The sequence below is a fragment of the Arachis stenosperma genome, chromosome 5, assembly GCF_014773155.1.
Source record: "Arachis stenosperma cultivar V10309 chromosome 5, arast.V10309.gnm1.PFL2, whole genome shotgun sequence".
In the NCBI taxonomy this organism is placed as follows: domain Eukaryota; kingdom Viridiplantae; phylum Streptophyta; class Magnoliopsida; order Fabales; family Fabaceae; genus Arachis; species Arachis stenosperma.
Genome location: NC_080381.1, coordinates 109,422,944 through 109,446,858, shown reverse-complemented (window position 1 = coordinate 109,446,858; position 23,915 = coordinate 109,422,944). Strand labels below are relative to the sequence as shown.

At 40.6% G+C, this 23,915-nt stretch overlaps 1 non-coding gene across 1 annotated transcript; it reads right to left on the bottom strand.

The window, feature by feature from the left end:
• Positions 1–817: 817 nt before the first annotated feature.
• Positions 818–925, bottom strand: LOC130984893 (small nucleolar RNA R71). The gene has a single exon (XR_009088797.1). It is a non-coding gene; the product is annotated as a small nucleolar RNA R71 (small nucleolar RNA).
• Positions 926–23,915: the final 22,990 nt, after the last annotated feature.

The window sequence follows — 23,915 nt, the reverse complement described above, 5'->3', positions numbered from 1 at the left end:
GATTTCTTTCCCACTCTTATTTTCGAAAATTAATTAGTGTTTTTCAAAATGTTTTCAAATTCTTTAACTTAATTTTCAAAAAAGCTCCTCCTCTCTTCTCACATCCTTCTATTTATGGAGTACCACTCCTTCTCAATGCACAATTCAAACTCTATCTGATTAAGTTCGAATTTTTCTACCTCTTTCTTCTATTTTTCTGTTCTTCTGACACCTCAAGGAATCTCTATACTGTGACATAGAGGATTCCACATTTTCTTGTTCTCTTCTCTTTCATATGAGCAGGAGCAGAGACAAAGGCATTCTTGTTGAAGCTGACCCTGAACCTGAAAGGACCTTGAAGCGAAAGCTAAGAGAAGCTAAGGCACAATTCTCTATAGAGGACCCAACAGAAACCTTCAAAGAAGAAGAACACATGGCAGCCGAAAACAACAACAATGCAAACAATGCAAGGAAGGTGCTGGGTGACTTTACTGCACCTACTCCCGACTCCTATGGGAGAAGCATCTCTATCCCTGCCATTGGAGCAAACAACTTTGAGCTTAAGCCTCAATTAGTTTCTCTAATGCAACAGAATTGCAAGTTCCATGGACTTCCATTGGAAGATCCTCATCAGTTTTTAGCTGAATTCTTGCAAATCTGTGACACTGTCAAGACTAATGGGGTAGACCCTGAGGTCTACAGACTTATGCTATTCCCTTTTGCTGTAAGAGACAGAGCTAGGACATGTTTGGACTCACAACCTAAAGAAAGCCTGGACTCATGGGAAAAGCTAGTCAATGCCTTCTTGGCAAAGTTCTTTCCACCTCAAAAATTGAGTAAGCTTAGAGTGGAAGTCCAAACCTTCAGACAGAAGGATGGAGAATCCCTCTATGAAGCTTGGGAAAGATACAAACAATTGATCAGAAAATGTCCTTCTGACATGCTTTCTGAATGGAGCATCATAGGTATTTTCTATGATGGTCTCTCTGAACTATCCAAAATGTCTTTGGATAGCTCTGCTGGAGGATCTCTTCATCTGAAGAAGACGCCTACAGAAGCTCAAGCGCTGATTGAAATGGTTGCAAATAACCAATTCATGTACACTTCTGAAAGGAATCCTGTGAACAATGGGACTAATCAGAAGAAAGGAGTTCTTAAGATTGATACTCTGAATGCCATTTTGGCTCAGAACAAGATATTGACTCAACAAGTCAATTTGATTTCTCAAAGTCTGTCTGGAATGCAAAGTGCACCAAGCAGTACTAAGGATGCTTCATCTGAAGAAGAAGCTTATGATCCTGAGAACCCTTCAATGGAAGAGGTGAATTACCTAGGAGAACCCTATGGAAACACCTATAATTCTTCATGGAGAAATCACCCAAATTTCTCATGGAAGAATCAAGAGAGACCTCAGCAAGGTTTCAACAACAATAATGGTGGAAGAAACAGGTTTAGCAATGGCAAGCCTTTTCCATCATCTTCTCAGCAACAAACAGAGAATTCTAAGCAGAGCCACTCTTACTTAGCAACCATGGTCTCTGATCTAATCAAAACCACTCAAAGTTTCATGACTGAAACAAGGTCCTCCATTAGGAACTTGGAGGCACAAGTGGGACAGCTGAGCAAGAAAGTTACTGAACTCCCTCCTAGTACTCTCCCAAGCAACACAGAAGAAAATCCAAAAGGAGAGTGCAAGGCCATCAACATGGCCGAATTTGGAGAGGAAGGAGAGGCAGTGAACGCCACTGAGGAAGACCTCAATGGGCGTGCACTGACCTCCACTGAGTTCCCCAATGAGGAACCATGGGAATCTGAGGCTCAAAATGAGACCATAGAGATTCCACTGGACTTACTTCTGCCATTCATGAGCTCTGATGAGTATTCTTCCTCTGAAGAGGATGAGTATGTCACTGAAGAGCAAGTTGCTAAATATCTTGGAGCAATCATGAAGCTTAATGACAAGCTATTTGGAAATGAGTCTTGGGAGAATGAACCTCCTTTGCTCACCAAAGAACTGGATGACTTGTATAGGCAGAAATTACCTCAAAAGAAACAAGATCCTGGGAAGTTTTCAATACCTTGCACCATAGGCACCATGACCTTCAAGAAGGCTCTGTGTGACTTAGGGTCAAGTGTAAACCTCATGCCTCTCTCTGTAATGGAGAAGCTAGGGATCTTTGAGGTGCAAGCTGCAAGAATCTCACTAGAGATGGCAGACAACTCAAGAAAACAAGCTCATGGACTTGTAGAGGATGTTTTGGTGAAGATTGACGACCATTACATCCCTACTGATTTCATAGTCCTAGAGACTGGGAAGTGCATGGAAGAATCTATCATCCTTGGCAGACCCTTCCTAGCCACAGCAAAGGCTGTGATTGATGTTGATGGAGGTGAACTGATCATTCAAGTGAATGAAGAATCCTTTGTGTTTAAGGCTCAAGGATATCCCTCTGTCACCATGGAGAGGAAGCATGAAGAGCTTCTCTCAATTCAGAGTCAAACAGAGCCCCCATAGTCAAACTCTAAGTTTGGTGTTGGGAGGCCACAACCAAACTCTAAGTTTGGTGTTAAACCCCCACATTCAAACTCTAAGTTTGGTGTTGGGAGGTCCCAACATTGCTCTGAGTATCTGTGAGGCTCCATGAGAGCCCTCTGTCAAGCTACTGACATTAAAGAAGCGCTTGTTGGGAGGCAACCCAATGTTATATTTTATCTATTTCTCTTTGTTATTTTATGTTTTTTGTAGGTTGATGATCATAAGAGGACACAAAATCAATTGAAAAAGCAAAAATAGAATGAAAAACAGGAAGAAAAATAGCACACCCTGGAGGAAGAACCCACTGGCATTTAAACGCCAGTGAGGCTAGCAGTTGGGCGTTTAACACCCAGTCTGGCACCATTCTGGGCGTTTAACGCCAGAAAAGGGCACCAGACTGGCGTTAAACGCCAGAAAAGGGCAAGAACCTGGCGTTAAACGCCAGGAATGGGCACCAGCCCGGCGTTTAACGCCAGAAATGGCTCAAAACGTGATTTTGAATGCCATTTGGTGCAGGGATGACTTTTCCTTGACACCACAGGATCTGTGGACCCCACAGGATCCCCACCAACCCCACCACTCTCTCTCTCTTCTTCACCCATTCACCAATCACCTCAACTCCTCTTCCCCAAAAACCCTTCACCTATCAAATCCCATCTTTCTCTTCACCACTCACATCCATCCTCCATAAAACCCCACCTACCTCACCATTCAAATTCAAACCACTTTCCCTCCCAAACCCACCCATCAATGGCCGAACCATGACCCCCCCTCTCCTATATAAACCCTTCTTCACCCCTTCATTTTCACACAACCTAAACACCACTTCTCCCCCTCTTTGGCCGAACACATAGCCATTCCCTTCTTCCTCATTTCTTCTTCTTCTACTCTCTTTTGCTCGAGGACGAGCAAACCTTTTATGTTTGGTGTGGTAAAAGCATTGCTTTTTGTTTTTCCATAACTATTTATGGCATCCAAGGCCGGAGAAACCTCTAGAAAGAGGAAAGGGAAGGCAAAAGCTTCCACCTCAGAGTCATGGGAGATGGATAGATTCATCTCAAGGGTGCATCAAGACCACTTCTATGAAGTTGTGGCCTTGAAGAAGGTGATCCCCGAGGTCCCCTTTTCACTCAAAAAGGGTGAATATCCGGAGATCCGCCATGAGATCCGAAGAAGAGGTTGGGAAGTGCTTACCAACCCCATTCAACAAATCGGAATCTTGATGGTTCAAGAGTTCTATGCCAATGCATGGATCACCAAGAACCATGATCAAAGTGTGAACCCGGATCCAAAGAATTGGCTTACAATGGTTCGGGGGAAATACTTGGATTTTAGTCCGGAAAATGTAAGGTTAGCATTCAACTTGCCCATGATGCAAGGAGATGAACATCCTTACACAAGAAGGGTCAACTTTGATCAAAGGTTGGACCAAGTCCTCACAGTCATATGTGAAGAGGGCGCACAATGGAAGAGAGATTCAAGAGGCAAGCCGGTTCAATTGAGAAGGCATGACCTCAAGCCCGTGGCTAGAGGATGGTTGGAGTTCATCCAACGCTCAATCATTCCCACTAGCAACCGGTCCGAAGTTACTCTAGACCGGGCCATCATGATTCATAGCATCATGATTGGAGAAAAAGTGGAAGTTCATGAGGTTATAGCCCAAGAACTTTATAAGGTGGCGGACAAGTCCTCTACCTTAGCAAGGTTAGCCTTTCCTCACCTCATTTGTCACCTCTGTTATTCAGTTGGAGTTGACATAGAGGGAGACATCCCCATTGATGAGGACAAGCCCATCACTAAGAAAAGGATGGAGAAAACAAGAGACCCCTCTCATCATGAGATCCCTGAGATACCTCAAGGGATGCACTTTCCTCCATAAAACTATTGGGAGCAACTAAACACCTCCCTAGGAGAATTGAGTTCCAACATGGGACAACTAAGGGTGGAGCATCAAGAACACTCCATTCTCCTCCATGAAATTAGAGAAGATCAAAGAATCATGAGAGAGGAGCAACAAAGACAAAGAAGAGACATTGAGGAGCTCAAGCACTCCATAAGACCTTCAAGAGGAAGAACAAACCGCCATCACTAAGGTGGACCCGTTCTTTAATCTCCTTGTTCTTTATTTTTCTGTTTTTCGAAAATTATGCTTTGTGTTTATCTATGTTTGTGTTTTATGATCATTAGTGTCTTAGTGTCTATGCCTTAAAGTTATGAATGTCCTATGAATCCATCACCTTTCTTAAATAAACATTGTTTTTAATTGAAAAAGATAAGAATTGCATGAATTTTGAATTTTATAACAGTTTAATTATTTTGATGTGGTGGCAACACTTTTGTTCTCTGAATGTATGCTTGAACAGTGCATATGTCTTTTGAATTTGTGGTTCATGAATATTGGCTCTTGAAAGAATGATGAAAAAGGAGACATGTTACTGAGGATCTGAAAAATCATAAAAATGATTCTTGAAGCAAGAAAAAGCAGTGAATACAAAAAAAAAAAAAGAGAAGCAAGCGAAAAAAAAAACGAAAAAGAAAGAGAAAAAGAAAGAAAAAGAAAGAATAAAGTTGTGATCCAAGGCAAAAAGAGTGTGCTTAAGAACCCTGGACACCTCTAATTGGGGACTCTAGCAAAGCTGAGTCACAATCTGAAAAGGTTCACCCAATTATGTGTCTGTGGCATGTATGTATCCGGTGGTAATACTGGAAGACAGAATGCTTTGGGCCACGGCCAAGACTCAATAAGTAGTTGTGTTCAAGAATCATCACACTTAACTAGGAGAATCAATAACACTATCTGGATTCTAAGTTCCTAAAGAAGCCAATCATTCTGAATTTCAAAGGATAGAGTGAGATGCCAAAACTGTTCAGAGGCAAAAAGCTAAAAGTCCCGCTCATCTAATTAATACTGATCTTCATAGATGTTTTTGGAGTTCATTGCATATTCTCTTCTTTTTATCTTATTTGATCTTCAGTTGCTTGAGGACAAGCAACAATTTAAGTTTGGTGTTGTGATGAGCGGATAATTTGTACCGTTTTTGGCATTATTTTTAGTATGTTTTTAGTAGTTTTAGTTGAGTTCTTAGTATATTTTTATTAGTTTTTAGTTAAAATTCACTTTTCTGGACTTTACTATGAGTTTGTTTGTTTTTCTGTGATTTCAGGTATTTTCTGGCTGAAATTGAGGGACCTGAGCAAAAATCTGATTCAGAGACTGAAAAGGACTGCAGATGCTGTTGGATTCTGACCTCCCTGCACTCGAAGTGAATTTTCTGGAGCTACAGAAGCCCAATTGGCACGCTCTCAACGGCGTTGGAAAGTAGACATCCTGGGCTTTCCAGCAATATATGATAGTCCATACTTTGCCCAAGATTTGATGGCCCAAACTGGCGTTCAAAGTCACCCTCAGAAATTCCAGCGTTAAACGCCGGAACTGGCACCAAAATGGGAGTTAAACGCCCAAACTGGCATAAAAGCTGGCATTTAACTCCAAGGAGAGTCTCTACACGAAAATGCTTCATTGCTCAGCCCAAGCACACACCAAGTGGGCCCGGAAGTGGATTTCTATGACATTTACTCATCTTTGTACACCTTAGGCTACTAGTTTTCTATAAGTAGGACCTTTTACTATTGTATTAGAGAGCTTTTGATCATGTTTTTATGATTGAACTCACTTTGGGAGGCTGGCCATTCGGCCATGCCTAGACCTTGTTCTTATGTATTTTCAACGGTGGAGTTTCTACACACCATAGATTAAGGTGTGGAGCTCTGCTGTACCTCGAGTATTAATGCAATTACTATTGTTCTTCTATTCAATTTCGCTTGTTCTTTGTCCAAGATATCACTTGTTCTTCAACTTGATGAATGTGATGATCCGTGACACTCATCATCATTCTCACCTATGAACGTGTGACTGACAACCACCTCCGTTCTACCTTAGATTGGGTGAATATCTCTTGGATTCCTGATACACGATGCATGGTTGATCGCCTGACAACCGAGTGCTCGCCTGACAAACGAGCCAGCCATTCCGTGAGATCAGAGTCTTCGTGGTATAGGCTAGAACTGATGGCGGCATTCAAGAGAATCTGGAAGGTCTAACCTTGTCTGTGGTATTCTGAGTAGGATTCAATGATTGAATGACTGTGACGTGCTTCAAACTCCTAGCAGGCGGGGCGTTAGTGACAGACGCAAAAGAATCACTGGATTCTATTCCGGCCTGACCGAGAACCGACAGATGATTAGCCTATGCTGTGACAGAGCATAGGAACGTTTTCACTGAGAGGATGGGAGGTAGCCACTGACAACGGTGAAACCCTTGCATAAGCTTGCCATGGAAAGGAGTAAGAAGGATTGGATGAAGACAGTAGGAAAGCAGAGAGACGGAAGGGAAGGCATCTTCATACGCTTATCTGAAGTTCCTACCAATGAATTACATAAGTACCTCTTTCTTTATCTTTATGCTTTATTCGTATATCACTATACCCATTTGAGTCTGCCTGACTAAGATTTACAAGGTGACCATAGCTTGCTTCATACCAACAATCTCCGTGGGATCGACCCTTACTCGCGTAAGGTTTATTACTTGGACGACCCAGTGCACTTGCTGGTTAGTTGTGCAAAGTTGTGTTTATGCCATGGTATTGAGCACCAAGTTCTTGGGGCCATTACTAGGGATTATTTGAGTTGTGAAAAGTAGTGATCACAATTTCGCACACCAAGCCCATGGCAGCCGAAAACAACAACAATGCCAACAATGCAAGGAAGGTGCTGGGTGACTTTACTGCACCTACTCCCGACTTCTATGGAAGAAGCATCTCTATCCCTGCCATTGGAGCAAACAACTTTCAGCTTAAGCCTCAATTAGTTTCTCTAATGCAATAGAATTGCAAATTCCATGGACTTCCATTGGAAGATCCTCATCAGTTTTTAGCTGAATTCTTGCAAATCTGTGACACTGTCAAGACTAATGGGGTTGACCCTGAGGTCTACAGACTTATGCTATTCCTTTTTGCTGTAAGAGACAGAGCTAGGATATGGTTGGACTCACAACCTAAAAAAAGTCTGAACTGTTGGGAAAAGCTAGTCAATGCCTTCTTGGCAAAGAGTTTTCCACCTCAAAAATTGAGTAAGCTTAGAGTGGAAGTCCAAACCTTCAGACAGAAGGAAGGTGAATCCCTCTATGAAGCTTGGAAAAGATACAAACAATTGATCAGAAAGTGTCCCTCTGACATGCTTTCTGAATGGAGCATCATAGTTATCTTCTATGATGGTCTCTTTGAACTGTCCAAAATGTCATTGGACAGCTCTGCTGGAGGATCTCTTCATCTGAAGAAGACGCCCGCAGAAGCTCAAGAGCTCATTGAAATAGTTGCAAATAACCAATTCATGTACACTTCTGAAAGGAATCCTGTGAACAATGGGACGAATCAGAAGAAAGGAGTTTTTGAGATTGATACTCTGAATGCCATACTGGCTCAGAACAAAATATTGACTCAGCAAGTCAATATGATTTCTCAAAGTCTGTCTGGAATGCAAGCTGCACCAGGCAGTACTAAGGATGCTTCATCTGAAGAAGAAGCTTATGATCCTGAGAACCCTTCAATGGAAAAGGTGAACTACATGGGAGAATCCTATGGAAACACCTATAATCCTTCATGGAGAAATCATCCAAATCTCTCATGGAAGGATCAACAGAGACCTCAACAAGGTTTCAACAACAATAATGGTGGAAGAAACAGGTTTAGCAATGGCAAGCCTTTTCCATCATCTTCTCAGCAACAGACAGAGAATTCTAAGCAGAGCCACTCTGACTTAGCAACCATGGTCTCTGATCTAATAAAAACCACTCAAAGTTTCATGACTGAAACAAGGTCCTCCATTAGGAATTTGGAGGCACAAGTGGGACAGCTGAGCAAGAAAATTACTGAACTCCCTCCTAGTACTCTTCCAAGCAATACAGAAGAGAATCCAAAAGGAGAATGCAAGGCCATTAACATGACCCACATGGCCGAACTTGGAGAGGAGGAAGAGGCGGTGATCGCCACTGAGGAAGACCTCAATGGACGTCCACTGGCCTCCAATGAGTTCCCTAATGAGGAACCATGGGAATCTGAGGCTCATAATGAAACCATAGAGATTCCATTGGATTTACTTCTGCCATTCATGAGCTCTGATGAGTATTCTTCCTCTGAAGGGGATGAAGATGTCACTGAAGAGCAAGTTGCCAAGTACCTTGGAGCAATCATGAAGCTAAATGACAAGTTATTTGGTAATGAGACTTGGGAGAACGAACCTCCTTTGCTCACCAAAGAACTGGATGACTTAACTAGGCAGAGATTACCTCAAAAGAGACAGGATCCTGGAAAGTTTTCAATACCTTGTACCATAGGCACCATGACCTTTAAGAAGGCTCTGTGTGACTTAGGATCAAGTATAAACCTCATGCCTCTCTCTGTAATGGAGAAGCTAGGGATCTTTGAGGTACAAGCTGTAAGAATCTCAATAGAGATGGCAGACAACTCAAGAAAACAAGCTTATGGACTTGTAGAGGATGTTCTGGTAAAGATTAATGACCATTACATCCCTGCTGATTTTATAGTCCTAGAGACTGGGAAGTGCATAGATGAATCCATCATCCTTGGCAGACCCTTCCTAGCCACAGCAAAGGCTATGATTGATGTTGACAGAGGAGAATTGATCATTCAAGTGAATGAAGAATCCTTTGTGTTTAAGGCTCAAGGATATCCCTCTATAACAATGGGGAGGAAGCATGAAGAGCTTCTCTCAAAACAGAGTCAAACAGAGCCCCCACAGTCAAACTCTAAGTTTGGTGTTGGGAGGCCACAACCAACTTCTAAGTTTGGTGTTGAACCTCCACATTCAAACTCTAAGTTTGGTGTTGAGAGGTTCCAACATTGCTCTGAGCATCTGTGAGGCTCAGTGAGAGCCCACAGTCAAGCTACTGACATTAAAGATGCGCTTGTTGGGAGGCAACCCAATGTTATATTTAATCTATTTTCCTTTGTTATTTTATGTTTTCTGTAGGTTGATGATCATGGGAAGTCACAAAATCAATTGAAAAAGCAAAAACAGAATGAAAAATAGAAAGAAAAATAGCCCACCCTGGAGGAAGATCTTGCTGGCGTTTAAACGCCAGTAAGGGCAGCAATTGGGCATTTTACACCCAGTCTGGCACCATTCTGGGCGTTTAACGCTAGAAAGGGGCACCAGACTGGCGTTAAATGCCAGAAAAGGGCAAGAAGCTGGCGTTGAACGCCAGAAATGGGCACCAGTCCGGCGTTTAACGGCAGAATTGGCATAAAGAGCATTTTTGCTCGCCACTTGATGCAGGGATGAATTTTCCTTGACACCTTAGGATCTGTGGACCCCACAGGATCCCCACCTACCCTACCACCCTCTCTCTTCTTCACCCATTCACCAATCACCTCAACACTTCTTCCCCAAAAACCCCTCACTTATTAAATCCTACCATTCTCTTCACCACTCACATCCATCCTTCATAAAACCCTACCTACCCTACCATTCAAATTCAAACCACTTTCCCTCCCAAACCCACCCATACATGACCGAACCTTACCCCTCTCCCCACTCCTATATAAACCCATCTTCACAACCTCATTTTCCCACAACCTAAACACTCCATCTTCCCCTTGGCCGAACCACAAAGCCATCTCAATCTCCTCTATTTCTTCTTCTTCTACTCTCTTCTTTTGCTCGAGGACGAGCAAAACTTTTAAGTTTGGTATGGCACCTAAGGCCGGAGAAACCTCTAGAAAGAGGAAAGGGAAAGCAAAAGCTTCCACCTCCGAGTCATGGAAGATGGAGAGATTCATCTCAATGGTACATCAAGACCACTTCTATGAAGCTGTGGCCATGAAGAAGGTGATCCCCGAGGTCCCTTTCAAACTCAAGAAGAGTGAATATCCGGAGATCCGACATGAGATACGAAGAAGAGGTTGGGAAGTTCTTACCAGCCCCATTCAACAAGTCGGAATCTTAATGGTTCAAGAGTTCTATGCCAATGCATGGATCACCAAGATTCATGATCAAAATATGAACCCGGACCCAAAGAATTGGCTTACAATGGTTCGGGGGAAATGCTTAGATTTTAGTCCGGAAAATGTAAGGTTGGCATTCAACTTGCCCATAATGCAAGGAGATGAACGCCCTTACACTAGAAGGGTCAACTTTGATCAAAGGTTGGACCAAGTCCTCATAGACATTTGTGAAGAGGGCGCTCAATGGAAGAGAGATTCAAGAGGGAAGCCGGTTCAACTGAGAAGGCATGACCTCAAGCCCATGGCTAGGGGATGGTTGGAGTTTATCCAACGCTCAATCATTTTCACTAGCAACCGGTCCGAAGTTACTATAGACCGGGCCATCATGATTCATAGCATCATGATTGGAGAAGAAGTAGAAGTTCATGAGGTTATAGCCCAAGAACTTTATAAGGTGGCGGACAAGTCTTCTACCTTGGCAAGGTTAGCCTTTCCTCATCTTATTTGTCACCTCTGTTATTCAGTTGGAATTGACATAGAGGGAGACATCCTCATTGATGAGGACAAGCCCATCACTAAGAAAAGGATGGAGCAAACAAGAGATCCCACTCATCATGAAATCCCTGAGATACCTCAAGGGATGCACTTTCCTCCACAAAACTATTGGGAGCAAATCAACACCTCCCTAGGAAAATTGAGTTCCAACATGGGACAACTAAGGGTGGAGCACCAAGAACATTCCATCCTCCTCTATGCAATTAGAGAAGATCAAAGAATCATGAGAGAGGAGCAATAAAGGCAAGGAAGAGACATTGAAGAGCTCAAGCACTCCATAAGATCTTCAAGAGGAAGAACAAGCTGCCATCACTAAGGTGGACCCGTTCTTTAATCTCCTTGTTCTTTATTTTTCTATTTTTTGAAATTTTCATGCTTATGTTTATCTATGTTTGTGTCTTATGATCATTAGTGTCTTAGTATCTATGCCTTAAAGTTATGAATGTCCTATGAATCCATCACCTTTCTTAAATGAAAAATGTTCTTAGATGAAAAAGAGAAGAATTGCATGAATTTTGAATTTTATAATAGATCAATTATTTTGATGTGGTGGCAATACTTTTGATTTCTGAATGTATGCTTGAACAGTACATATGTCTTTTGAATTTGTTGTTCATGAATGTTGGCTCTTGAAAGAATAATGAAAAAGGAGTCATGTTACTGAGGATCTGAAAAATCACAAAAACGATTCTTGAAGCAAGAAAAAGCAGTGAATATTCAAAAAAAAAAAGAAAAATAATAATAATAATAATAAAGGCATGATCCAAGGAAAAAAGAGTGTGCTTAAGAACCCTGGACACCTCTAATTGGGGACTCTAGCTAAGCTGAGTCACAATCTGAAAAGGTTCACCCAGTTATGTGTCTGTGGCATGTATGTATCCGGTGGTAATACTGGAAGACAGAGTGCTTTGGGCCACGGCCAAGACTCATAAAGTAGTTGTGTTCAAGAATCATCATACTTAACTAGGAGAATCAATAACACTATCTGGATTCTGAGTTCCTATAGAAGCCAATCATTCTGAATTTCAAAGGATAGAGTGAGATGCCAAAACTGTTCAGAGGCAAAAAGCTAAAAGCCCCGCTCATCTAATTAATACTGATCTTCATAGATGTTTTTGGAATTCATTGCATATTCTCTTCTTTTTATCTTATTTGATTTTCAGTTGCTTGGGGACAAGCAACAATTTAAGTTTGGTGTTGTGATGAGCGGATAATTTATACGCTTTTTGGCATTGTTTTTAGTATGTTTTTAGTATGTTTTAGTTAGTTTTTATTATATTTTTATTAGTTTTTAATTAAAATTCACTTTTCTGGACTTTACTATGAGTTTGTGTGTTTTTCTGTGATTTCAGGTATTTTCTGGCTGAAATTGAGGGACCTGAGCAAAAATCTGATTCAGAGGCTGAAAAGGACTGCAGATGCTGTTGGATTCTGACCTCCCTGCACTCGAAGTAGATTTTCTAGAGCTACAGAAGTCCAATTGGAGTGCTCTCAATTGCGTTGGAAAGTAGACATCCTGGGCTTTCCATAAATGTATAATAGTTTATACTTTGTTCTAGATTTGATGGCCCAAATCGGCGTTCCAAATCAGCTCAAAACTGTCCGGCGTTAAACGCCGGAACTGGCACAAGAATGGGAGTTAAACGCCCAAACTGGCACAAAAGCTGGTGTTTAACTCCAAGAAAAGTCTCTACACGATAATGCTACAATGCTCAGCCCAAGCACACACCAAGTGGGCCCGGAAGTGGATATTTATGTCATTTACTCATCTTTGTAAACCCTAAGCTACTAGTTCTCTACAAATAGGACCTTTTGCTATTGTATTCTGATCTTGGTAGCTATCTTTGGACGTCTAGTTCTTAGATCTTGGGGGCTGGACTCTCGGCCATGCCTAGACCTTGTTCTTATGTATTTTCAATGGTGGAGTTTCTACACACCATAGATTAAGGTGTGGAGCTCTGCTGTACCTCGAGTATTAATGCAATTACTATTGTTCTTCTATTCAATTCAGCTTATTCTTGTTCTAAGATATCACTTGTTCCTCAACTTGATGAATGTGATAATCCATGACACTCATCATCATTCGTACCTATGAACGCGTGCCTGACAACCACCTCCGTTCTACCTTAGATTGAGTGGATATCTCTTGGATTCCTTAATCAGAATCTTCGTGGTATAAGCTAGAATTGATGGCGGCATTCAAGAGAATCCGGAAGGTCTAAACCTTGTTTGTGGTATTCTGAGTAGGATTCAATGATTGAATAACTGTGACGAGCTTCAAACTCGCGATTGTGGGGCGTTAGTGACAGACGCAAAAGAATCAATGGATTCTATTCCGACATGATCGAGAACCGACAGCTGAATAGCCGTGCTGTGATAGAGCGCGTTGAACATTTTCACTGAGAGGACGGGACTGTAGCCATTGACAACGGTGATGCCCAACATACAGCTTGCCATGGAAAGGAGTCAGATGGATTGGATGAAGACAGTAGGAAAGCAGAGAGACGGAAAGGACAAAGCATCTCCATACGCTTATCTGAAATTCTCACCAATGAATTACATAAGTATCTCTATCCTTATTTTATATTCTATGTTATCCTCCATAACCATTTGAGTCTGCCTGACTGAGATTTACAAGGTGACCATAGCTTGCTTCATACCAAAAATCTCCGTGGGATCGACCCTTACTCGCGTAAGGTTTATTACTTGGACAACCCAGTGCACTTGCTGGTTAGTTGTGCGAAGTTGTGATAAAGAGTTGAGATTGCAATTGAGCGTACCATGTTGATGGCGCCATTGATGATCACAATTTCGTGCACCAGCAATCAATAGGTAATTGATTATCCTAGTTAGATGAATCATATTGGAGTGATAAGTAACAAGGAAATGTAAATAGCAAAAAAGTAGAAAAAAAACAATAAAGTGCAGAAAAGTAAAATGGCAAGAAAAGTAAATGTAAGAACTAAAAATAAAATGAACATTGGGATCAAGAGATATTGCAATCCTCCGGATCAAGTTCATTCTCATCTCTTCCTCAATCAATGCATTCATTGATCTCCTTGGCAATCTTAAGTGATTGGATCCCAATTTCTTGGCAATCCAATCTCTCTAAGCTTGAACAATTTCCCAATTCCTTGATTTAATTGCTCATGGGAAGAGAAAAAGTTTGGTCACTGATTATACCACACACATTCATAGATCAAAGTATTGGTAGGATTACATGTTACAATATCCATCCAACCCCCAACCTAATTGGTGGACGAAATTGTGATCACTATTCTTTAAATTGTACTTTTATGGAATTTGAAATTGGCACGAGTGGACACAACTCCGTTCAACTAACCAGCAAGTGTACTGGGTCGTCCAAGTAATAAACCTTACGCGAGTAAGGGTCGATCCCACAGAGATTGTTGGTAAGAAGCAAGCTATGATCACCTTGTAAATCTCAGTTAGGCAGATTAAATTGGTTTATGATTTCGAAAATAGAAATAAGAAAATAGAAGAAATAATAAAAGGGATAGAATAGTTATGCAGATTCATTGGTGGGAATTTCAGATAAGCGAATGGAGATACTGTATGACTCAAGAACGCCTACTTTCTTACTGCTTCAACTCAATCCTTCTTATTCCTTTCCATGGCAAGCTGTGTATAGGGGTTCACAGTTCGACGATGGCTACTTTGTATCCTCTCTGGAAAATGGTCCTCTGCGCTGTCACTCGCATGGCTAATCGTCTGGAGGCATCACACTGGCCGAAGGTTACATCCCATCCTCGCAGTGAAAACTACGCTCACGCGCTCTGTCACAGCACGGCTAATCACTAGGTGGTTCCCGCTCCTGCTGGAATAGAATCCCTTGATTCTTTTGCGTCTGTCACTAACGCCCAGCACTTGCAAGTCTGAAGCACGTCACAGTCATTCATTACCGAAATCCTACTCGGAATACCACAGACAAGGTTAGACTTTCCGGATTCCCAGGATCCTACTCGGAATACCACAGACAAGGTTAGACTTTTCGGATCCTCATGAATGCCGCCATCTATCTAGCTTATACCACGAAGATTCTGTTGGGGAATCTAAGAGATATGCGCCCGGCCTAAGGTAGAACGGAAGTGGTTGTCAATCACGCGCGTTCATAAGTGAGAATGATGATGAGTGTCACGGATCATCACATTCATCAAAGTTAAGTGCAACGTATATCGTGGAATAAGAACAAGTTGAATTGAATGGAAGAAAATAGAATTGCATTAATACTTGAGGTACAGCAGAGCTCCACACCCTTAATCTATGGTGTGCAGAAACTCCACCGTTGAAAATACATAAGTAAAAGGTTCAGGCATGGCCGAATGGCCAGCCCCCAAAGTGATCAAAAGACCGAATGGTCAAGAGATATCTAATACACTAGTAAAAAGTCCTATTTATAATAAACTAGCTACTAGGGTTTACATGAGTAAGTAATTGATGCATAAATCCACTTCCGGGGCCCACTTGGTGTATGTTTGGGCTGAGCTTAATCTATCCACGAGCTGAGGCTTTTCTTGGAGTTGAACTCTGAGTTATGACGTGTTTTGGGCGTTCAACTCCGGATCATGACGTTTTTCTGGCGTTTAACTCCAAACAGCAACATGTACTTGGCGTTCAACGCCAAGTTACGTCATCAATTTCCGAATAAAGTATGGACTATTATATATTGCTGGAAAGCCCTGGATGTCTAGTTTCCGACGCCGTTGAGAGCGAGCCAATTGGAGTTCTGTAACTCCAGAAAATCCATTTTGAGTGCAGGAAGGTCAGATTCCAACAGCATCAGCAGTCCTTTTGTCAGCCTTTTTCAGAGTTTTGCTCAAATCCTCAATTTCAGCTAGAATTTACCTGAAATCACTGAAAAACACACAAACTCATAGTAAAGTCCAGAAATGTGAATTTAACATAAAAACTAATGAAAACATCCCTAAAAGTAGCTTAAACTTATTGAAAACTTCCTAAAAACAATGCCAAAAAGCGTATAAATTATCCGCTCATCACAACACCAAACTTAAATTGTTGCTTGTCCCCAAGCAACTGAAAATCAATTAGGATAAAAAGAAGAGAATATACTATAAATTCCAGAATATCAATGATTATAATTCTAATTAAATGAGTGGGACTTGTAGCTTTTTGCTTCTGAACAGTTTTGGCATCTCACTTTTTCCTTTGAAGTTTTGAATGATTGGCTTCTCTAGGAACTTAGAATTTTGGATAGTGTTATTGACTTTCCTGGTTAAGTATGTTGATTCTTGAACACAGCTACTTATGAGTCTTGGCCGTGGCCCTAAGCACTTTGTTTTCCAGTATTACCACCGGATACATAAATGCCACAGACACATAACTGGGTGAACCTTTTCAGATTGTGACTTAGCTTTGCTAGAGTCTCAAGTTAGTGGTGTCCAGAGCTCTTAAGCACACTCTTTTGCTTTGGATCACGACTTTGACCACTCAGTCTCAAGCTTTTTACTTGGACCTTCATGACACAAGCACATGGTTAGGGACAGCTTGGTTTAGCCGCTTAGGCCTGGATTTTACTTCCTTGGGCCCTCCTATCCATTAATGCTCAAAGCCTTGGATCCTTTTTACCCTTGCCTTTTGGTTTTAAGGGCTATTGGCTTTTTCTACTGCTCCTTCTTTTTTTTTTTTGCTTCTTTTTCTTGCTTCAAGAATCAATTTCATGATTTTTCAGATCATCAATAACATTTCTCTTTGTTCATCATTCTTTCAAGAGCCAACAATTTTAACATTCATAAACAATAAGATCAAAAGATATATGCATTGTTCAAGCATTCATTCAGAAAACAAAAAGTGTTGTCACCACATCAATATAATTAAATTAAATTCAAGGATAAATTTGAAATTCATGTACTTCTTGTTCTTTTGAATTAAAACATTTTTCATTTAAGAGAGGTGAAGGATTAATGGATTTTATTCATAGCTTTAAGGCATGGTTACATACTAATGATCATGAAATAAAGACACAAAACATAGATAAACACAATATTAAAAACCGAAAAGCAGAAAGAAATAAGAACAAGGAATGAGTCCACCTTAGTGGCGTCTTCTTCTTGAAGGACCAATGATGTTCTTAAGCTCGTCTATGTCCCTTCCTTGCCTTTGTTGCTCCTCCCTCATTGCTCTTTGATCTTCTCTTATTTCTTGGAGAATGATGGAGTGCTCATGATGTTCCACCCTTAATTGTTCCACATTGTGGCTCAAATCTTCTAAGGAGGTGTTGAGTTGCTCCCAATAGTTGTTGGGAGGGAAGTGCATCCCTTGAGGCATCTCAGGGATTTCTTGATGATGAGCTTCCTCGTGCATCTCTTGAGAACCGTGAGGGGCTTCTCTTGCTTGCTCCATCCTCTTCTTGGTGATGGGCTTATCCTCTTCAATGAGGGTATCTCCTTCTATGATGACTCCAGCTGAGTAACATAGATGGCAAATAAGGTGAGGGAAAGCTAGCCGTGCCATAGGTGAGGACTTGTCGGCTATTTTGTAGACTTCATTGGAGATGACCTCATGAACTTCTACTTCCTCTCCAATCATGATGCTATGAATCATGATGGCCAGATCCACAGTAACTTCAGATCGGTTGCTAGTAGGAATGATGGAGCGTTGAATGAACTCCAACCATTCTCTAGCTACAGGCTTGAGGTCCAGTCTTCTTAGTTGCACTGGCTTGCCTTTGGAGTCTCTCTTCCACTGAGCTCCTTCCACACATATGTCCATAAGGACTTGGTCCAACCTTTGATTAAAGTTGACCCTTCTAGTTTAGGGGCGTTCATCTTCTTGCATCATGGGCAAGTGAAACGCCAACCTCACATTTTCCGGACTAAAATCTAAGTATTTCCCCCGAACCATTGTGAGATAATTCTTTGGATTCGGCTTCATACTTTGATCATGGTTCCTAGTGATCCATGCATTGGCATAGAACTCTTGAACCATTAAGATTCTGACTTGTTGCATGGGGTTGGCTAGGACTTCCCAACCTCTTCTTTGGATTTCATGTCGGATCTCCGGATACTCATTCTTTTTGAGCTTGAAAGGGACCTCAGGGATCACCTTCTTCTTTGCCACAACATCATAGAAGTGGTCTTGATGGCTCTTGGAGATGAATCTTTCCATCTCCCATGACTCAGAGGTGGAAGCTTTTGTCTTCCCTTTTCCTTTTCTAGAGGATACTCCGGCCTTAGGTGCCATTGGTAATGGAAAAACAAAAAAGCTTATGCTTTTACCACACCAAACTTAAAATATTGCTCGCCCTCGAGCAAAAAAGAAAGAGGAGAAGAAGAAGAAGAAGAAAAGATGGTAGAGAGGGAGAGGTGAAGGTTCGGCCAAGTGAAGAAGAAGGGGTTGTGTTGTGTGAAAATGAAGTAGAATGGAAGGGTATTTATAGGGAGAGGGGGGGTTTAGTTTCGGCCAATTTGGGTGGGAATGGGTGGGAAAATGGTTTTGAATTTTTGAAGGTAGGTGGGGTTCATGGGGAAGAGTGGAAGGATGTGAGTGGTGAAGGGGGTAATTGGGAAGAGGAATTGAGGTGATTGGTGAAAGTTGTTGGGAAGTGTGACATGGGGAATAGGAGAGTGTGATTAGGATTAAAAGGTAAGGTGAGAATATGTTAGGTGGGGATTCTGTGGGGTCCACAGATCCTGAGGTGATCCTATGGGGTCTACAGGTCCTGAGGTGTCAAGAAATTCCATCCTTGCACCAAATAGGCATGTAAAATGCCTTGGTGCACCATTCTGGCGTTTAGACGCCTATTGGTGCACGTTCTGGGCGTTCAACGCCCATGTAAAGCATGTTTCTGGCGTTGAACGCCAGTTTCATGCTTGTTACTGGCGTTCAGCGCCAATTTTTTCTCTCTGGGCACATTCCTGGCGTTCAGCGCCAGGATGTTGCTTGTTTCTGGCGTTCAGCGCCAGAATGGTGCTCTGTTCTGGTGTTGAACGCCGGCCAGATGCACCTTACTGGCGTTGAACGCCAGCCTGTGCATCCTCCAGGGTGAAAATTTTTTCTTCTGCTGTTTTTGATTCTGTTTTTAATTTTTATGATTTTTTCGTGACTCCTCATGATCATGTACCTAATAAAACACAAAATAACAATAAAATAAAAATTAGATAAATAAAATTGGGTTGCCTCCCAACAAGCGCTTCTTTAATGTCAATAGCTTGACAGTGGCTCTCATGGAGCCATAAGGTGATCAGGTCAATGTTGTATAGTTGCCCACACCAAACTTAGAGTTTGGATATGGGATCTTAACACCAAACTTAGAGTTTGGTTGTGGCCTCCCAACACCAAACTTAGAGTTTGACTGTGGGGGCTCTTCTTGACTCTGAACTGAGAGAAGCTCTTCATGCTTACTCTCTTTTGTCACAGAGGGATGGCCATGTGCTTCAAACACAAGGTAGTCCCTATTCAATTGAAGGACTAATTCACCTCTGTTGACATCTATCACAACTTCTGCTGTGGCTAGGAAAGGTCTTCCAAGGATGATGCATTCATCATCTTCCTTCCTAGTGTCTAAGATTATGAAATCAGCAGGGATGTAAAGGCCTTCAACCTTTACTAACACGTCCTCTACTATTCCATAAGCTTGTCTTAATGACTTGTCTGCCAATTGTAATGAGAACAAGGCAGGTTGTACCTCAATGATCCCCAGCTTCTCCATTACAGAGAGTGGCATAAGATTTATCCCTGACCCCAGATCACACAAAGCTTTTGCAAAGTTCATGGTGCCTATGGTGCAAGGTATTAAGAACTTTCCAAGATCTTGTTTCTTTTGAGGTAGAGTTTTCTGAATCCAAGTATCTAGTTCACTAATGAGCAAGGGAGGTTCACTTTCCCAAGTCTCATTACCAAACAACTTGGCATTCAGCTTCATGATGGCTCCTAAGTATTGAGCAACTTGCTCTTCAGTTACATCTTCATCCTCTTCAGAGGAAGAATAGTCTTCAGAGCTCATGAATGGCAGAAGGAGATTTAATGGAATCTCTATGGTCTCTATATGAGCCTCAGATTCCTTTGGATCCTTAATAGGAAACTCCTTCTTGCTTGAGGGACGTCCCAGGAGGTCTTCCTTACTAGGATTTTCGTCCTCTTCCTCCCTTGTGCATTCGGCCACATTGATCATATCAATGGCCTTGCACTCTCCTTTTGGATTCTCTTCTGTATTACTTGGGAGAATACTGGGAGGAGTTTCAATGACTTTCTTACTCAGCTGGCCCACTTGTGCCTCCAAATTTCTAATGGAGGATCTTGTTTCATTCATGAAACTAAAAGTGGCCTTTGACAGATCAGAGACTATATTGGCTAAATTAGAAGTGTTTTGTTCAGAATTCTCTGTCTGTTGCTAAGAAGATGATGGATATGGCTTACTATTACTCAGCCTATTGCATCCACCATTGTTGAAGCCTTATTGAGGCTTTTGTTGATCCTTCCCTGAGAAATTTGGATGATTTCTCCATGATGAGTTATAGGTGTTACCATAAGGTTCACCCATGTAATTAACCTCTGCCATGGCAGGGTTCTCAGGATCATAAGCTTCTTCAGAAGCTGCCTCTCTAGTACTGTTGGATGCATGTTGCCATCCATTCAGATTTTGAGAGATCATGTTCACCTGTTGAGTCAACACTTTGTTCTGAGCCAATATGGCATTCAGAGCATCAATTTCAAGAACTCCCTTCTTCTGAGGTATCCTATTATTCACGGAATTCCTCTCAGAAGTGTACATGAATTGGTTGTTTGCAACCATGTCAATGAGTTCTTGAGCCTCTTCAGGCGTTTTCTTCAGATGAATAGATCCACCTGTAGAATGGTCCAATGACATTTTCGAAAATTCAGAGAGGCCATAATAGAATATATCTAATATGGTCCATTCTGAAAACATGTCAGATGGACATCTTTTGGTCAGCTGCTTGTATCTTTCCCAAGCTTTATAGAGGGATTCACCATCTTTTTGTTTGAAGGTTTGTACATCCACTCTCAGCTTGCTCAGCTTTTGAGGAGGAAAGAATTTATCCAAGAAGGCAGTGACCAGCTTATCCCAGGAGTCCAGGCTATCCTTGGGTTGTGAATCCAACCATATTCTTGCTCTGTCTCTTACAGCAAAAGGGAAAAGCATGAGTCTGTAGACTTCAGGATCAACTCCATTCGTCTTTACAGTCTCACAGATCTGCAAGAACTCAGTTAAGAACTGATAGGGATCTTCAGATGGAAGTCCATAAAACTTGCAGTTTTGTTGCATTAAAGCAACTACCTGAGGTTTCAGCTCAAAATTATTGGCTCCAATGGCAGGAATGGAGATGCTTCTTCCATCAAATTCGGGTGTTGTCTTTGTGAAGTCACCAAGCATTCTCCTTGTATTGTTATTATTTTCGGCTGCCATCTCCTTCTCTTGTTCGAAAATTTCTGAAAGGTTGTTTCTGGATTGTTGTAATTTAGCTTCTCTTAATTTTCTCTTCAGAGTTCTTTCAGGTTCTGGATCAATTTCAACAAGAGTGCCTTTATCCTTGTTCCTGCTCATATGAAAGAGAAGAAAATAAGAAAAGAAGAGGAATCCTCTATGTCACAGTATAGAGATTCCTTTATGTTAGTAGAAGAAGAAAGGGGTAGAAGAATGAAGAAGGAGATTCGGATAATTAGATGGAGAGAGGTGAAGAGAAGTGTTAGTAAATAAATAATTAAATAGAATAAGAAAAGAGAAAGAGAAATTCGAAAATAATTTTTAAAAAGGGGTTAGTGATTTTCGAAAAATAGGATTAAAATTAAAATTTAAAACAAAAAGAATTTTTGAAAAAGGGATGAGATATTTTCGAAAATTATAGAGGGAAAAGTAGTTAGGTGGTTTTGAAAAAGATAAGAAACAAACAAAAAGTTAGTTAGTTGATTGAAAAAGATATTAAAATCAAATTTGAAAAAGATAAGAAGATAAGAAGTTAGATAAGATATTTTAAAATCAAATTTTGAAAAAGATAAAATTTTTGAAAAAGATAAAATAAAAGATAAAAAGATTTAATTCAAAAATTTTGAAATTATTTACTTCACTAACAAGAAACTACAAGATAAGATTCTAGAACTTAAAGATTGAACCTTTCTTAACAAGAAAGAAACAAACTTCAAATTTTTGAACCAATCACATTAATTGTTAGCTAATTTTCGAAAATTAGATGTAAAGATAAGAAAAATATTTTGAAAATATTTTGAAAAAGATTTTTGAAATTTTCGAAAAATAGAAAAAAAATGAAAAAGATATGATTTTTGAAAAAGATTTTGAAAAGATAAGATTTTTAAAGTTGAAATTTTGACTTGACTTGTAAGAAACAACTAATTTTTAAAAATTTTTGACCAAGTCAACCCAAAATTTCGAAAATTTGGAGGGAAATAAGGAAAAGATATTTTTTTGATTTTTGAATTTTTAATTATGAGAGAGAAAAACAACAAAAATACTCAATGCATGAAGTTTTTAGATCAAAACAATGAATGCATGCAAGAATGCTATGAATGTCAAGATGAACACCAAGAACACTTTGAAGATCATGATGAACATCAAGAACATAATTTTGAAAAATTTTTTATGCAAAGAAAACATGCAAGACACCAAACTTAGAAATCTTTAATGCATGGACTTTAACAAACAAAAAATGCATATGAAAAACTATATAAGACACAAAACAAGAAATCATCAAGATCAAACAAGAAGACTTATCAAGAACAACTTGAAGATCATGAAGAACACCATGAATGCATGAAATTTTCGAAAAATGCAAGAAAAGATTTTTAAAGCATGCAATTGACATCAAACTTAAAAATTGACTCAAGACTCAAACAAGAAACACAAAATATTTTTTTATTTTTATGATTTTCTAATTTTTTGTATTTTTATTAATTTTTTTTTCGAAAATATTCTTAAAAAAACGAAAATCAAAGAAAAATTTTGAAAAATTTTTGAAAACTTTTTGAAAAGAAAATTACCTAATCTGAGCAACAAGATGAACTGTCAGTTGTCCATACTCGAACAATCCCCGGCAACGGCGCCAAAAACTTGGTGGACGAAATTGTGATCACTATTCTTTAAATTGTACTTTTATGGAATTTGAAATTGGCACGAGTGGACACAACTCCGTTCAACTAACCAGCAAGTGTACTGGGTCGTCCAAGTAATAAACCTTACGCGAGTAAGGGTCGATCCCACAGAGATTGTTGGTATGAAGCAAGCTATGGTCACCTTGTAAATCTCAGTTAGGCAGATTAAATTGGTTTATGATTTCGAAAATAGAAATAAGAAAATAGAAGAAATAATAAAAGGGATAGAATACTTATGCAGATTCATTGGTGGGAATTTCAGATAAGCGAATGGAGATACTGTATGGCTCAAGAACGCCTACTTTCCTACTGCTTCAACTCAATCCTTCTTATTTCTTTCCATGGCAAGCTGTGTATAGGGGTTCACCGTTCGACGATGGCTACTTTGTATCCTCTCTGGAAAATGGTCCTCTGCGCTGTCACTCGCATGGCTAATCGTCTGGAGGCATCACACTGGCCGAAGGTTACATCCCATCCTCGCAGTGAAAACTACGCTCACGCGCTCTGTCACAGCACGGCTAATCACTAGTTGGTTCCCGCTCCTGCTGGAATAGAATCCCTTGATTCTTTTGCGTCTGTCACTAACGCCCAGCACTTGCAAGTCTGAAGCACGTCACAGTCATTCATTACCGGAATCCTACTCGGAATACCACAGACAAGGTTAGACTTTCCATATTCCCAGGATCCTACTCGGAATACCACAGACAAGGTTAGACTTTCCG